The sequence below is a fragment of the Podarcis raffonei genome, chromosome 9 (genome assembly GCF_027172205.1).
Source record: "Podarcis raffonei isolate rPodRaf1 chromosome 9, rPodRaf1.pri, whole genome shotgun sequence".
In the NCBI taxonomy this organism is placed as follows: Eukaryota; Metazoa; Chordata; class Lepidosauria; order Squamata; family Lacertidae; genus Podarcis; species Podarcis raffonei.
The window spans coordinates 68468848-68484361 of NC_070610.1; the positions used below are offsets into that span (position 1 = coordinate 68468848).

At 41.6% G+C, this 15514-nt stretch overlaps 1 protein-coding gene and 1 long non-coding RNA gene across 3 annotated transcripts in view; one reads left to right on the forward strand and one right to left on the reverse strand.

Annotated features, from left to right (window-relative positions):
* Positions 1–15514, reverse strand: part of CFAP299 (cilia and flagella associated protein 299) — a 353465-nt gene that overhangs the window by 200174 nt on the left and 137777 nt on the right. The gene's annotated exons all lie outside the window — the stretch shown is intronic.
* Positions 1124–2474, forward strand: LOC128421457 (uncharacterized). Its single transcript, XR_008332323.1, has 2 exons — positions 1124–1197; positions 2279–2474. It is a non-coding gene; the product is annotated as an uncharacterized LOC128421457 (long non-coding RNA).

Genomic DNA, 15514 nt, shown 5'->3' on the forward strand with positions numbered 1-15514 from the left:
CAGTGGGGGAGTGGGCATGTGGCATATGGACCTTGCTATGGTTTACTTGGTCGCCGTATTTGGGGTCAGGGAGGAATTTTCTCCTGCAATCAAACTGGCTGGTTTGCAGGTTTCCGGCTACCTCATAACCACCACCACAACTTGGGTGGATAAGGCATTGGGCTGGATCCTTAGCCATGGAGTTACCATAATAGAGGGGTCCAGGAGGGGTAACTCTGTCCAGGAGTCCATAGGGGGACTGATGGGCCAACACACCTCACCCAATGGCCGCCTGTATGGTGTTGTGGCACCATGTCGGGGGTCACTCCCCAACACAACGTCAACCCCACCAGGTTCCTGTCAGGTGGTGGACAGGCTGCCTGATGCTGGATACATGCCCAAAGCCTTAGCCAAACCTACTCTTTCCTGGAATCAATAAAGTTGTGTCCTAATTTAACCCAATACCAGTCTCCACCGTCCGTTCTTCTTGCTCTCCCTGCACCTGCCGCAGCCACTATGTGCCTCTGCCGGCAAAACTCTGGCCTCCTGAATGGCTTTGGGCGCTTATGAATTTGATAGAGAGACATTACAAGGATTTTTTTTGTAGCAGGAATAGCTCTGGGGCATTTCTGACCCCATCAAATGAGCACCATGGGACCTTTGGAGCTAGATGAACCAGCTCGGCAAAGTCTCTCTCGTTAGCCATGGAATTAGACTGATGTGATAAGTCCTGCAAGCAGCACACATACACAGAGACTGGGAGATGAATGAAAAGAATGGGATGAATAAAATAAGAAGATCTAGAACACCCAGGAGGCTACTGATTCATCTAAAATATAGAGCCTATATGTTAAGCAGTGCTAGAATCAGATCGTCTGCTTTTTAACTTAAGAAGAAAAACTGAATTTGTGGTGATAGTATTCCTGATGTGGAGAGCGACCACTGTTCACCACTGATACATGATAAGGCTGCCCAAACATGTTACTTGCAAAGAAAAATTTGATGCTTCACTAACTTGAGCTGAGCCTGTAATCTATATTCTCCTTGGATGAGAGAATCGTAGTAATTAGGCACACACAGTAGGGCTCTGTGCTGTGATGCAGCAGCTTGCATTGCCATAGAGACAAGCCTCATCTGGAACTTCAGCGTGGCTTGTCTCTTCAGCGGTGGGGAATTTCTGCACTGAACTAAGAAAGCAACTAAGAATTACCTGTCTAGGTAATTCTTTCCTACACATCCCTTTTGGAATGCTGGCAAAAGTATGAAGAACATAGTTCAAGAAGGACACTAACAAACTGGACCGTGTCCAGAGGAGGGCAACCAAAATGGTCAAAGGCCTGGAAACGATGCCTTATGAGGAACGGCTAAGGGAGCTGGGCATGTTTAGCCTGGAGAAAAGGAGGTTAAGGGGTGATATGATAGCCATGTTCAAATATATAAAAGGATGTCACATAGAGGAGGGAGAAAGGTTGTTTTCTGCTGCTCCAGAGAAGCCGACACGGAGCAATGGATCCAAACTGCAGGAAAGAAGATTCCACCTAAACATTAGGAAGAACTTCCTGACAGTAAGAGCTGTTCGACAGTGGAATTTGCTGCCAAGGAGTGTGGTGGAGTCTCCTTCTTTGGAGGTCTTTAAGCAGAGGCTTGACAACCATATGTCAGGAGTGCTCTGATGGTGTTTCCTGCTTGGCAGGGGGTTGGACTCGATGGCCCTTGTGGTCTCTTCCAACTCTATGATTCTATGATTCTATACTCTTCCACTGGCAATAACACCTTGGTCTGAGCGTATTCATGACATCTGTACCAGTCATGGGGTGCAGCAATGACAAAGCCCCCATCTCTATTAAACTGTAACTGAGTTTAGCCATAAAAGTAGGTTCTAATCTGCCTTTATATTACTGCAGTTCATGTTCCATCTACACCTTCCGGGTTTACAGGTGTAGTTCTCTTATCTAAAGGAAAATATTAGTTCTCCATCAACACTGCTCTTTCCTTAGTACAATCCGGCACCTCACGTTGAGTGACTTTGTTTTTATGCAATTGCACACAGTAATTCCACAAGCACTAAGCGCCCCTAATTACAGAACAGGAAGGAAGGGATCAGCATGCCTGATTATATCTCCTCTTCTATTAAACCCAAGAGGCTGGGACTTACTTAATTTGTTCTTTCCCGAGCCCTCATTCTCAAGATAGGAAAATTAGCCAACGGGAGAAAAGAAAATTCAGGGATAATCAGACTCTTGTGGAAAGAAAGGCTGGAAGAAAGGGAAGAAAGAGGAGCTTTTGTTTTGTTTTGCAGGAAATGTGGACTATGTGGGACAGGAGGAATGAAAGGCTAAGGTCCTCACATCACCTGTGTGCAAGTGTCGTTCACACCTACATTTGCTGGAAGTGTAGCACAAGAGTCAGAATATTGGTAACAATTACTGCAAGAACTCTGGGATGTAGTTCCAATGTGCAAAATCTTATATTTGAAATAAACACAGTACAGCTTAGTCAGAATGGTCATTTCAGTGTGGGGACATTTTGTCCATTTGCCCCTGCCATCATGGTTTCAACATGCTAATGAACACACACACAGGGAAGAAAATTCAATAAGGCTGCCCAAATTAACTTTTCTTTCCAGTGTATCTTGCCTCAATTCAAGCCCTGAGACATCTGAGTCAAAACCATCAATCCAGATGATTTTTATTATTATTATTAGGGGGTTATAAAGAAAAAGTCTTGCAGATTCTCCACAGAGATGACTAGGGAAACATTAGATACACCCATTTATGTGCTTCAGCACCTTGCTAAATGGACTATGGCCCAACGTGTTTTTGTTAATTCATTTTAGTTTACACGGAATTTTCAAGGTTCTATCTGCATCTCACACTATCCTCCTTCTGTGCCTGGAGCTTTGTCCACATGGAGGAAAGTTTAATGATGCCACGATGAAAGACTGACTCGGAGAGTAAAAGGGGAGGGGGAAGGAAAACAAAGCTTTAGCTCCCTCAGAGTCAGAGGACATATTTTTTAATCACGTACTGAACATTGGAACATAGCCCATCATTCTGCATGGGGCTATAAAAGCGTCCTTCAAAACACTTACATGTACTCAAAGAAGATGACTCTGTTATTATACTCTTGTGGCAGGTTCTCTCTTTTACTTCAGTGTTTGTAAAGAAATAAAAATTAATGGGCAATGGGTCTCTGGTTAACAAGCGATTTCAAATTTTCTTACAAGCTCCACAAAATATGTAATGGTGCATGGTTCAAGTTTTCAGAGGTGTCACACTTTGGGGCTGTAACACTTCAGAGTGGTGGCTTACATGAAGGAAAGCTTCTCCATTTTTATTTTTTTTTTAAACACCTCTGTGTGGAAATCTTGCATTAGAACAAGTGTTCTGGCCCAATCTTCTCCTTGAGAAAGTGCTAGTTTTCTTAGGGCAGGTAGATTCTCCCCTCTGTTATGGAGGAACACTCAGTCTGGAGTGGAGCAGCACAGCGACAGGTTTGCCACCTCAGTGACGGCTAAGCCCTGATGCAGTGAAGTTGCTAGAAGGTATAGCCAAGACAAAATGACCCCTCTAACTTTGCTGCCACATTGATAGGCTACAGATTGTGGACTCTTGCGCTCTCAAATTCCAAAGCTTTTCTGTCTGCATTTCTTAAGTGACAATTATTTATTAACTAAGGGCAATTGTCACGTGGCAAAAAGAGCAGTGCTGGGACCAAAGACATTGTTCAGTGGTACCTCGGGTTAAGAATTTAATTTGTTCTGGAGGTCCGTTCTTAATCTGAAACTGTTCTTAATCTGAGGTACCACTTTAGTTAATGGGGCCTCCCACTGCAGCTGCACAATTTCTGGTCTCATCCTGAAGCCAAGTTCTTAACCCGAGGTACTATTTCTGGGTTAGCGGAGCCTGTAACCTGAAGCATATGTAACCTGAAGCGTCTGTAACCCGAGGTACCACTGTACTACCAACATTACTGTATGCTTGTGAAAAATGGACCACTTATAAACACCATCTCCAACTTCTCGAAAGATTCCATCAATGGTGCCTCCAAAACCTTTTACACAACACTTGGGAAGACTCGCGAACTAATGTCAGTGTACTGGAAGAAGCAAAGGCAAAAAAAGGTAAAGGACCCCAGGATGGTTAAGTCCAGTCAAAGGCGACTTTGGGGTTGCAGCGCTCATCTCGCTTTCAGGCCGAGGGAGCCGGTGTTTGTCCACAGACAGCTTTCCGGGTCATGTGACCAGCATAACTAAACCACTACTGGCACACGGAGGACCATGACGAGTGCTAGAGCACACAAAAATGCCGTTTACCTTCCCGCAGCAGCAGTACCTATTTATCTACTTGCACTGGCGTGTTTTCGAACTGCTAGGTTGGCAGGAGCTGGGACAGAGCAACGGGAGCTCACCCTGTCGCAGGGATTCGAACCGCCAACCTTCAGATCAGCAAGTCCAAGAGGCTCAGTGGTTTAGACCACTGCGCCACCCGCATCCCTAGTACCTTTACTGGAAGAAGCAAAGATCACCAATGTCGAAGAAATGATTCTTCAACGTCAACTTTGTTGGACTGGTGATGTTGTTCTGATGCCTTATTATCATCTTCCAAAGCAACTACTCTATTCCCAACTTAAGAATGGAAAGCGAAATACCAGTGGACAACAAAAGAGGTTTAAAGACACTCTCAAGGCAAATCTTAAAAAATGTAGTATAAGCACTGATAACTGGGAAACACTGGCCTGCGAGCGTTCCAACTGAAGAACAGCCTTTACCAAAGGTGTCGTGGACTTTGAAGAAGCACAAACTCAGGGGGAAAAGGAGGAAAAGGAAGGCACATTTGGCGAACCCTTGCCATGATCAACTCCCACCCAGAAACCTATTTCCCCACTGTGGAAGGACGTGTGGATCCAGAATTGGCCTACACAGCCATTCATGGACTCGCTGGTAAGACCGTGTTCATGGAAGACAATCTTACTTGACTACAAGTGATTGCCGAAGAAGAAGAAGAAGAAGAAGAAGAAGAAGAAGAAGAAGAAGAAGAATTAACTATGGGCAACTGTCACGTGGCAAAAAGAGCAGTGTTGAGGCCAAAGCCTGCTGGGAAAAATCTTAACACAGTACTAAAGCACATGCTTTGCATCTCTAGTTTTTCAGTGGCATCACAGATTTTTCTATTAAAAAAAGTTTTATAAGTTGTGTGTCTTTGTTTCTTAGTTTGATCCATTTACATGTTTTAAATGTATTGTGGTATTTTATGCATTGTGATAATTCAGTTATTGTACTTAGAACTGCATCGCATTTCAACAATTTGTAACATTTGTCTTTTAAAGTTTTATATATACTGTATGATTTTAATGGATTTTTAATACATACATTCTTCTCTGATGATGTGATATGCATTTTAAAATGTGGCTGGGTGCTATAAATATACCTTTTTTTGCTTCTAGCAATAAGTGAGTTCTCAAAACTACTTAAAGAACATTCTCAACATAATGAAAATAATAATTATATTAACAATTAGGTTACACCCATCATAAATTGGAATAACCTGTTAGCAGATTTCTTCTTTCTAAACTCCTAGTGTCATATTTTACTTTAAAATCCTCAGATTTGCTTTAATTTTTTACAAGGTTGTAACGAAAACAGTTAATTATGGAGGAGGGGCTGCTCCACACTAAAATCAGTGGGAGACAAAATAGGCTACTTCCTGTTACCAATTTGTATCCCCCAACACTCCCTCCCATGTATTAAAACAGGAATTAAGTCAGACTAACATCTGAATTTCAAAGAACCCAGCTTGGCTATTCAGTGTGTAATGAGGATCAGAGTGTTGGGAAACAATTCCTGGTCTGACTAAGGCCAGTTCCCCCAAAATTGTTTGCAAAAGCAAAATTGAATGATATTTGACAGTCATTGCCTAAATTAGGGGAAAGGGATTTATCAACTACTATCTCTTTGATTATTTCTTATATGTTGTCCCCACTTTATCCTCAAGATTCAACGGGGGTTATAAAACAGCTTAATCTCATTTTGTTTCATCCTGGTTTAGGCTACAGGATTGTGACTGCCTGAGGCCACCCAGAGAGTTTTGTGGCTGAGCTGGAATTTGAACCTGATTAGCAATTGCTATATCAACACACCACACTGGTTCTCCGCACTGGCCAACACTGTGTGTGAGTGAGTGCAGGAGAAGAGAGAAAGAGAGAGAGAGAGAAAGAAGATGCTATGAAAAGCCAAATCCAACGATCGCTACACAGGGAAGCCAAGCACATGGAAAGCTGTCTAACGTATTCTGGGTGAAGAACCTGATGTAGAATCTGAAGGGAACAGGAGTTTAGCAGTTCTCTCTTGGTCTCTGGTTCATGTGGACATGTGCCTGTGGAAAGATGTTGCGTCAAATCTGCTTTTTATGATAACCAGTAAAAGCTGTATGCTCAAGGAACAGTATATTTTTCAAGACAGCTTTAATGAGCAGCTGCGTAAATCCATGCACACATAAGAAAGGTGTGTCTTTGCTGCTTCGTCTATAAAAATTACACATCCCAAGCGTGCTGGTATTTCCCTTCCTACTGCGTGATTCAGAGCTTGAGCTATTTTTCATCCTGAAGCTACCACAGCTGCATCTGACACTCCTTCCTCCCCAGGAGAACTGGGGTGATGTTGCCAGAAAAAGCACCCTGTGTGAGTCAGTGGACTGAGAGGGGATGCCCCAGGGCATGCTGATTCAGTGGGCCTCCATGGCAAAAGCAACAGAACAGATGGTGATAGACATGAACAACAAAGGAACTTCAAAAATGTATAGAAGAAAAGAGGGGGAACGTGAACAGCTTAACTGACAAGAAGGGAGGGGAGACAAATTATATCAAAGTAAAATAGATAAGGGGAAATGATGAACATCCCCAAGGAAATTCCATTTGCCCAAACAAGATCTGGTGAAATGACCTTGCATGACATAATCAGGATTGTGCAAAACTGAATAATTGTGTGGTGAGAAAGGGCTTCACTTTGCTCACGCCAAAGTAGGATGGGTGCAACCAAAATGTGCTGTAGCAGATGAATGCAGATCTTTGTTATATCATTCCCTGTCACAAGAGGTGGGGATGGCCGCTAGCTTTAAAATGGGCAGGGAAGAAACGTGAGTTGTCAGGACCTGTTGAAATTTAAACCAGAGCCATCTCTCCTGATATGCATTACTGGTTCCCCCGATATGTCCCCATCAAGCACTAACAGGGTCCCATCTCAGACAGTATATTGACACTCTATGACGAGGACAACTATCTAGTTTAGGCCTTGCCTTTCTGGCTCAACACATCCTTGTGCCCCACATTAGACTGCTTTCTGACTTTCTACTGCCTCTCGTTCCAATTTGGACTACTATATCAAGCACTGACCCTAGCTAGTGATTGATTCAGTCTTTGGACAGCTCCTTTACGAGTGGCACATTGAATCTTGGGTCAACAGCCATTGCAGCTTCCTGCCAACACTAACCGATAACCCTTCAGGTATTCAGGTTTGGCTATACCTTGGCTGCATATGGCCCAGTGCTGAAAGGATGTTAAAAATCCAATTGTTTGTCAACAGCTGTTAAACATGATTGCTAAACAGAACGTTCATGTTTAGAGGCAATATGCTTCTGATTATTAGATGCTGGGGGAGAGAGAGAGAGAGAGAGAGAGAGAGAATAGGGAGTGAATCTCCCATTGTGCCTTTCCTGTGAGCTTCCAGATATAACTAGATAACTGAAACAAAATACTGGATGAACAGAACTTCAGCTCTGCAGAGTAAGGAACCATAATGAAGATTGGACAATTAACAAGTTAGCATAACTAAGGTGCCGTTCTTACATCAAAGGACTGAAAGACTTTAAACTCAAGTATGTCTAGATGAGATTCCGAGATGGTAAGCAGGAAACTAGACCCCAAGTCCAGCAAAGAGGTCCAAGACAAGAGCAGGATCTGAGCACACGATTTCAGACTGCTACAGTTCAGAAACTTATGTGATTATAAAGACAAAACAGTAACTCATAAGAACATTAAACCAACAGTGTAGATACCTCTGTAGCAGGTGGAAAAATAATCCCCAAGATACAGTACTTCACAGTGACTGCTATATGCCAGAATGGTCCAAGGCATACACATGTTTACAAGGGGTTGCAAATGCTTCGCTTAAGATACAGGCTAAACAGACAGACAAATTTCAAGACAGAAAAAGACACAGTGTGTATGAGAGAGCACTTTGCTTAAGGTTACTGAGTAGGTACCCATCCAACCTAGAACAGAAAGCCATTTCTCCTGAAATTTCCCACCAGCTCCTTGATCCATGCTGCTGGTTATTTACAAACCAAAACTTCCTGAGCAATTGCTGCTCTAAAAAGCTGCCTGTGTTTTCAATTTGAGCATCAAAAATATTTTATGTGACAAAACAGCCTCCGGAACACCAAATGAGCGTGAAGTATTTTCTTGACTTCAAAGAGATGGCCTGGTACTTTTCTCCTCCTTCCCCATTCCTTCCACTTCAACTGCCATTTCAGGGGGATGGAAGGAGGAAAGACAGTGTACCAAACACTTTCCTTTAGGAAGGAAAATCATCTTGGCAGACTTAGAGGAAGCACATGTCCAACGAGAGGGAAGAACCCCAAGGAGCGCTGGCATTCGGAAGAGCTCCTTAGACAGGCATCTGCCACCTGCTGGAGAATCCCTGAAAGAGATTTCTTTTAAAAATAGTGAAAGGCATGGGAGAAACATGCCATGTGTTATAGTTACAAAATATTCGGAAGTATGTAAATCCAGCAATTTGCCCAATGATCAGCACCAAGTTTTCTAATGATCGCTATTCCACTCCAGGCCTGCAAACTTGCTAATTGTAGGTTGCTTTCAACTTGGTGGGTTACAAACTGTGCAAGCCAGTTCTGCCCAGTTCATAACTATAGTCTAACTCTATGGTTCAGCATGTAAACCCTGGCAGCCACATAGCAAACTTTGAAAGAAGAGGAAGAGGTAATTGATTGACAGAGAACTTCTTCATCACACATTTGGAAGGAACGTAGGGAGTTAACCTATACCAGATCTGACTACTGGTCTACCTAGACCACTAATGTCTACTCAGACTGGCAGCAACTTTCCAGGGTCTCAGGTAGAGGTCTTTTCCATCACCTGTCACCTGATCCTTTTAACTGTACAGTGGTACCTTGGGTTACAGACGCTTCAGGCTACAGATGCTTCAGGTTACAGACTCTGCTATCCCAGAAATAGTACCTTGGGTTAAGAACTTTGCTTCAGGATGAGAACAGAAATCGCGCTCCTGTGGCATGGTGGCAGCGGGAGGCCCCATTAGCTAAAGTGGTACCTTGGGTTAAGAACAGTTTCAGGTTAAGAACGGACCTCCAGAACGAATTAAGTTCTTAACCCGAGGTACCACTGTACATGTAAAGCATGAACTCTTAAAGTGAGCTATGGTCTCACCACGTGTCTGGTGCCTTGTCTATGAAATACCATGCCACAAAAAACCCTCAGATTAGCACAAATGGATATTCAGATAGGCTGTAACTGTCACATTGCTCCTCTTCCAGTCTGGCTGGTTTGACTTTGCCTGTCATTGAATCTTAGGCTCATTGTTTGTTTTCCCTTGACAAAGCATTAGCTGTAAATCAGCAACAAACTTTGGTTAGAGCTTGAAGCAAAGACAAACCACAAGCCCAGGTTTGAATGATATGCTAAGCCAAACCATGACTTAAACTCACCACTACAGCAGGACCAGAGGAAGAGCAAAGCACCAACCATCTCCTCTCTGTGATCCTGTGCATCCACCTAAGCCATGATTTGGCATAGCCTTATGTGATAACCCAATCAGTGAATTGTCAAGGCTCCAGCATTATGGATTGTGTATCTTAACAGCAATATGACCACCGGAATTTAGAAGAATTTAGAAAGAATTTAGAATTTAGCTGAAAACTGTGGAGTCAAATCAGAAATGGGATGGGACTGTCTCGCCAGAGTGGCGCATGCTCTAATTATCTCTCGCTTGGACTACTGCAATGCACTCTATGTGGGGCTACCTTTGAAGGTGACCTGGAAACTAAAACTAATCCAGAATGCGGCAGCTAGACTGGTGACTGGGAACAGCCGCCAAGACCACATAACACCGGTCTTGAAAGACCTACATTGGCTCCCAGTACGTTTCCGAGCACAATTCAAAGTGTTGGTGCTGACCTTTAAAGCCCTAAACAGCCTCGGTCCAGTATACCTGAAGGAGCGTCTCCACCCTCATCGTTCTGCCCGAGGGCCTTCTGGTGGTTCCCTTGCTGCAAGAAGCCATGTTACAGGGAACCAGGCAGAGGGCCTTCTCGGTAGTGGCACCCGCCCTGTAGAACACCCTCCCACCAGATGTCAAAGAGAAAAACAACTACCAGACTTTTAGAAGACATCTGAAGGCAGCCCTGTTTAGGGAAGCTTCTAATGTTTAATAGACCATTGTATTTTAATATTTTGTTGGAAGCTGCCCAGAGTGGCTGGGGAAACCCAGCCAGATGGGTGGGGTATAAATAATAAATTATTATTATTATTATTATTATTATTATTATTATTATTATTAACAATTTGGAGCTTGCCCAAGCAGAAAACATGAGTTGCAAAGCAATGCAAGAGCTAACGTATTGTTAAAATGCAGTATGGAGAGACGATAAAAAAGTAGGGATGAATGAAAAGAAATCTAAGTTTCAGATAGAGATAATTGAAGGCAAATCCAAATTATTATCCAAAATGTATAACATATTATTAGAGTGGGACACCAAAGACGAGGAAATAAAGGGGGTAATGACAAGATGGGCAATGGATCTGGGATATAATATAGAGTATGACAAATGGTTGAAATTATGGACTAGTGGAATGAAATTTACGGCATGTGTAACACTCAGGGAAAATTTAGAAAAGATGATGTATAGGTGGTACATTACACCAGCAAAGTTGGGGAAAATGTATAAAACAGGAAATAAGAACTGCTGGAAGTGTAAAGTTAAAGAAGGCAACTTTTTCCATATGTGGTGGACATGCGAAGAAATGAAGAAATACTGGGAACATATTTATAATGAGTTTAAAAAAAATTTAAATATACATTTCCCAAAAGACCGGAAGCATTCCTACTAGGGATAATTGGGGATGAAATCAAAAAAGAAGATAAGATACTATTTTAGTATGCCACAGCCGCTGCCAGATTATTAATTGCCCAAAATTGGAAAAACCAAGATACCCCATCAATTAGAGACTGGCAAACAAAACTATTTGAATTGGTTGAACTTGCAAAAATGACACAAAAAATCAGAAACCAAAAAAATACAAAGTTTATTAATGATTGGAACAAATTTATGATATACATCGAAGGGAATTATAGAAGCCTAAAAACTATAGCAGGTCTGATATAAATCTTACGATGTGCAAATTATTAACAATCACTAGCTGCAGGAAAAATAAATTATGTATATTAAGAAGCCTGAAAGCGGGAGGGATGGAGGTCAACAGAGTGTAGAAGAATGATTTAAGTTCCTAAGATATAAAGAGACAAGCGTGAAGACAAAGAACTGTAACGGAAATGGACAATATTTTTATGTTATGTTTAGATATTTGTTACGTATTTTTTTCTTTTCTTTGTAACTGTTAATTTGTTTTTCCTTTTTGGTTACTTATATGAAACTTAATAAAAAGAAGTTAAAAAAAAAAGAGCTAACGTATTGTTAGCTAATAAACAACAACAGCAGGTAATGTTTCAAACTCAGCAACATGGAGAAGAAGGTGGTGCTGGAGACCAAAACCTGGTGGAGAGAGATTAAAGCATGTACACATAGACTCCAGGAAAACTCTACACTCTCTTTGCAAACAAAAAACAAAAACAAAAAAACAACCCAGAGATATTTATGGGAACTAGTAATTCATTTCTGAGAGAAACCAAGATACCTATTTACAAATCTATTCAAATACCTGGGGGACTGTGCCAATGCAGTCTTCTGCATCAGAAACGATAATGTGCATTGACCTTGTAAAGGAAAACATTCTTGTGTTGGAATACGCAGTGTTTGCTCGTGTCCGGCTGAGTGTTTCTGTGCAATGATGCGGACATTAGAGACCACTTGGTTTGGTATTTCCAAGACAGAACTTTATTGCTAGATCATCCAATTATCTACAATGACCCCCAGCTTTCTTTTAGTTTAGCTTTTCCATTTTCTCCAGAAGGAAAACTAAAACCAAACACTTCTGTAAAACTCATGTGGCACTAGAACAGAACTAACAATTTACGGCGGATGTTTACCCACCACAAGTTAGTCTGGCATCTAAAAGCAAAATACAAATGCCTGACTGCCTAACCTTAACCAATCTATTCCTTAGGTCAAATTACCACCAGGAGTCATGGGAAAATCAATTTCTCCAGGCCTGAATATAAAACACACACACAAATATTTCTGAAGGCAGATCCTTGACCTACTAGTTCTATGTCAGCCCAGGCATAATCTGGATTGGGTAAAACATTAACTTTGCTTCCACTGTTAAGAAACCTCTTCAGGTGCACCTGTTTCTGTGATCTTTGCTGTGGGCCTGGAAGCAATATCAGCAGAAAACTAAATAAAAGAAATAACTATGCTGAACTATTCATCTAGACATCCACTGATGTTAAGTTGAACAACGCAAGCAGAATAGGTTACCCACAAAATTAAGCAGAACCAATTTGGGGTTTAATTTAACCATTATAATGGGTTTCTATAACTGAAACTGAGTACAAGTTTGGGGTGGGTGGATGGATCAAGAAGATCTAATGCTTCTTGAACTTTGGAACCCATTAGTGCTGGGCAATATCTGGTTTTCTTCTGTAAAATAGTATTATTTGGTGCCCATGACTATTTGTTAGATTTTCAAATGTGTCCCTGGGCCCAGAAAGCTTACTTTGTGATACCAAATATTTTTGAAATGATTTTCCCCCCTCCAGATCTCTTCCTGGGTCTAAGCATAAGCAAAGGGAGCAAATATTAGTTTTACAACTAATGGTAAAACAATATGCTTCCAGTGTATTGGGAATTGATTTCTAATGAATTGAAAAAAATGTTTAAAACTACTCCCCCCGCCCCAAAAAAAGAAACAACCCAGAGTCCTTTTTGTTGGGGATAACCCAGACTGAAATTCCTAGGTGTCAAAAAAGGTTATTTTTGTATGCAACAACTGCGGCCCATGTTTTGTAAGCCCAAAAATAGAAAGTGAGTGAGGTCCCAACGAAAGAAGATTGGCAACTTAAGTTGGCAGAACTTGCAGACTTAACATATAGAATAAGAGAGCAAGAAGAACATACTTTTAAAGAAAACTAGAAAACATTTATTGACTATATGGAAAATAACTGTATACAGCTGATGAAAATGCTGGCAGCATTAAGATACATTCAACAGTGTAAATCTTTGATGGATGTAAAAGTTATAGTAAAATACGCAGGGATGTATGATATGTAAAATGAACCATGGAAAGAGAAGAAGGGAAGTCACTGGATATTTGTAAGATGTTTATTTGGAAATGTAAAATTTATATATATCTATAAATAGATATAGATATAGATATAGATATAGATATAGATATAGATATAGATACACACACAAACACAATACACTTCCGTTACACCTGGTGTAAAACAAAAATGAAAGCCTTTTGCATTTGTGATGAGATTAACACTGTCAAATTAGCCCAACAGAAAAACCTACATTTCATGGTATTTGTGGAAGCACGCCCCTTTTCATAGTTTCTTTAGCAAACTGACAGAATGATGGAGTAACAAGAACATATATTAGTGACAGGAGCAATTTCACCCCTGCTTGAAAATCCACGACTTTAAAAGCAGATGAAAGCCCCAAACTGATGAATGAGCATGGAAAAACCTGACGGAATTACATGTACTATCTCAGGAGAATTAAACCATGTGGTCATGCGGTTTTGCATTTGGCTGCAGTGCTATAAAGATTTACAGTGTGTTTTGAAGGGATCTGATATAGGTTTATTTGCACTTGCCTAAGGATGACTGCTAGAACATGCCAGTGCATTCAAACACAACATCAGAAGCGTATTGGCACAGGTAAATATCAAGAGCAGTTGGTGACACACCCTTAATTTGTAATTAATTTGCAAAACCTTTTAACTAGGAGAGCAACTCAGATAGGTATCACATCCCACTAAATCTAATGCAAATGTTCCACTGTTGTTGTTGTTTTACATTATCATCATCATACATATTATATTTCTTAATAATATTACAATTATATTTGATTCAACAAAAAAGCTCAAAGCAAATATCACATAATATGAAAATAAGTGAGGGAATTTTTTAATACAAATTCCCCAGTATGATGTCACCTTTCTAGTGGGTTACTTTAATGTACACAATCAAATTGTTGTTGTCTTCAACACTGTTAAAGCATTCTCATAGCTTAAATTAGGCAATAGCCTGTTTGTTTGACTATATTGTATAACATTACTGCATTGCAGAGGTTAAACTAGATGACCCTTGGGGTCCCTTCCAACTCTACAATTCTCTGATTATCAATTACCGTATTTTTCGCTCTATAGGATGCACCTGACCATAGGACGCCCCTTGTTTTAGAGGGGGGGAACAGGGGAAAAAAATTCTCCCCCTCTCTGCTCAGCGCCCCTTCAGCAAAGCGGCAGGAGAAACGGAGCCCCTTCCATTTCTCCTCCCGCTTAGCTGAAGGGGCGCTGCGCAGAGAGGGAAAACTGTGCAGCACCTCTCCAGCGAAGCGAAGCCTGGAGAACAAAAGGGATCAGTGTGCACCGACCCCTCTCGCTCTCCAGGCTTCAGACGGCTATCCGCAAGCCTTCGGAGCGCGGCGGGAACTTCTGCTGTGCTCCAAAGGCTTGCGGATAGCTGCCTGAAGCCTCCGGAGCGCAGCAGGAGTTTGCACTGTGCTCCGGGGGCTTCAGGCGGCTTCAGCGAAAGCAACGCGAAGCCTCTGGAGCGTGGGGGGAGCTCTCCCTCTGCACTTCGGAGGCTTCGCATTGCCATTGCTGAAGCCAAGGAGCCTGCATTCGCTCCATAAGACGCACACACATTTCCCCTTAATTTTTGAAGAGGGAAAAGTGCATCTTATAGAGCGAAAAATACGGTATATGCAGAAATGTCTGTACGGAATGCCATGCGAGTACCTTCAAACTGGACCCACTGCTGCAGAAATGCCATTTTTGTCATCACCATGAGGGAAGTAATTGTTTCAGGGTGTATTTTGTAGAAAATATTGCAAGCTCATATTGTGGCAGCTGAGCGGTCTTCCAGCTACTAGAGTTTGCCCTCAAATTATGAGTTATCTTTTTTTCGTTTTCAACTTGTAATTTTCTTTCTGAAGAGATGTGATTTTTATAGCACTCTAGTGTTAGCCACTTCAAAGGCACTTCCTTGTTCTGAGAATATTATTTCCCCAAATCCATGACTCTGCGATGAATGCCCCCCGCCCCCATTTCATATGCTTGATGTTAAATAAGTTCTGGAGCTTCTCTACCAATATAC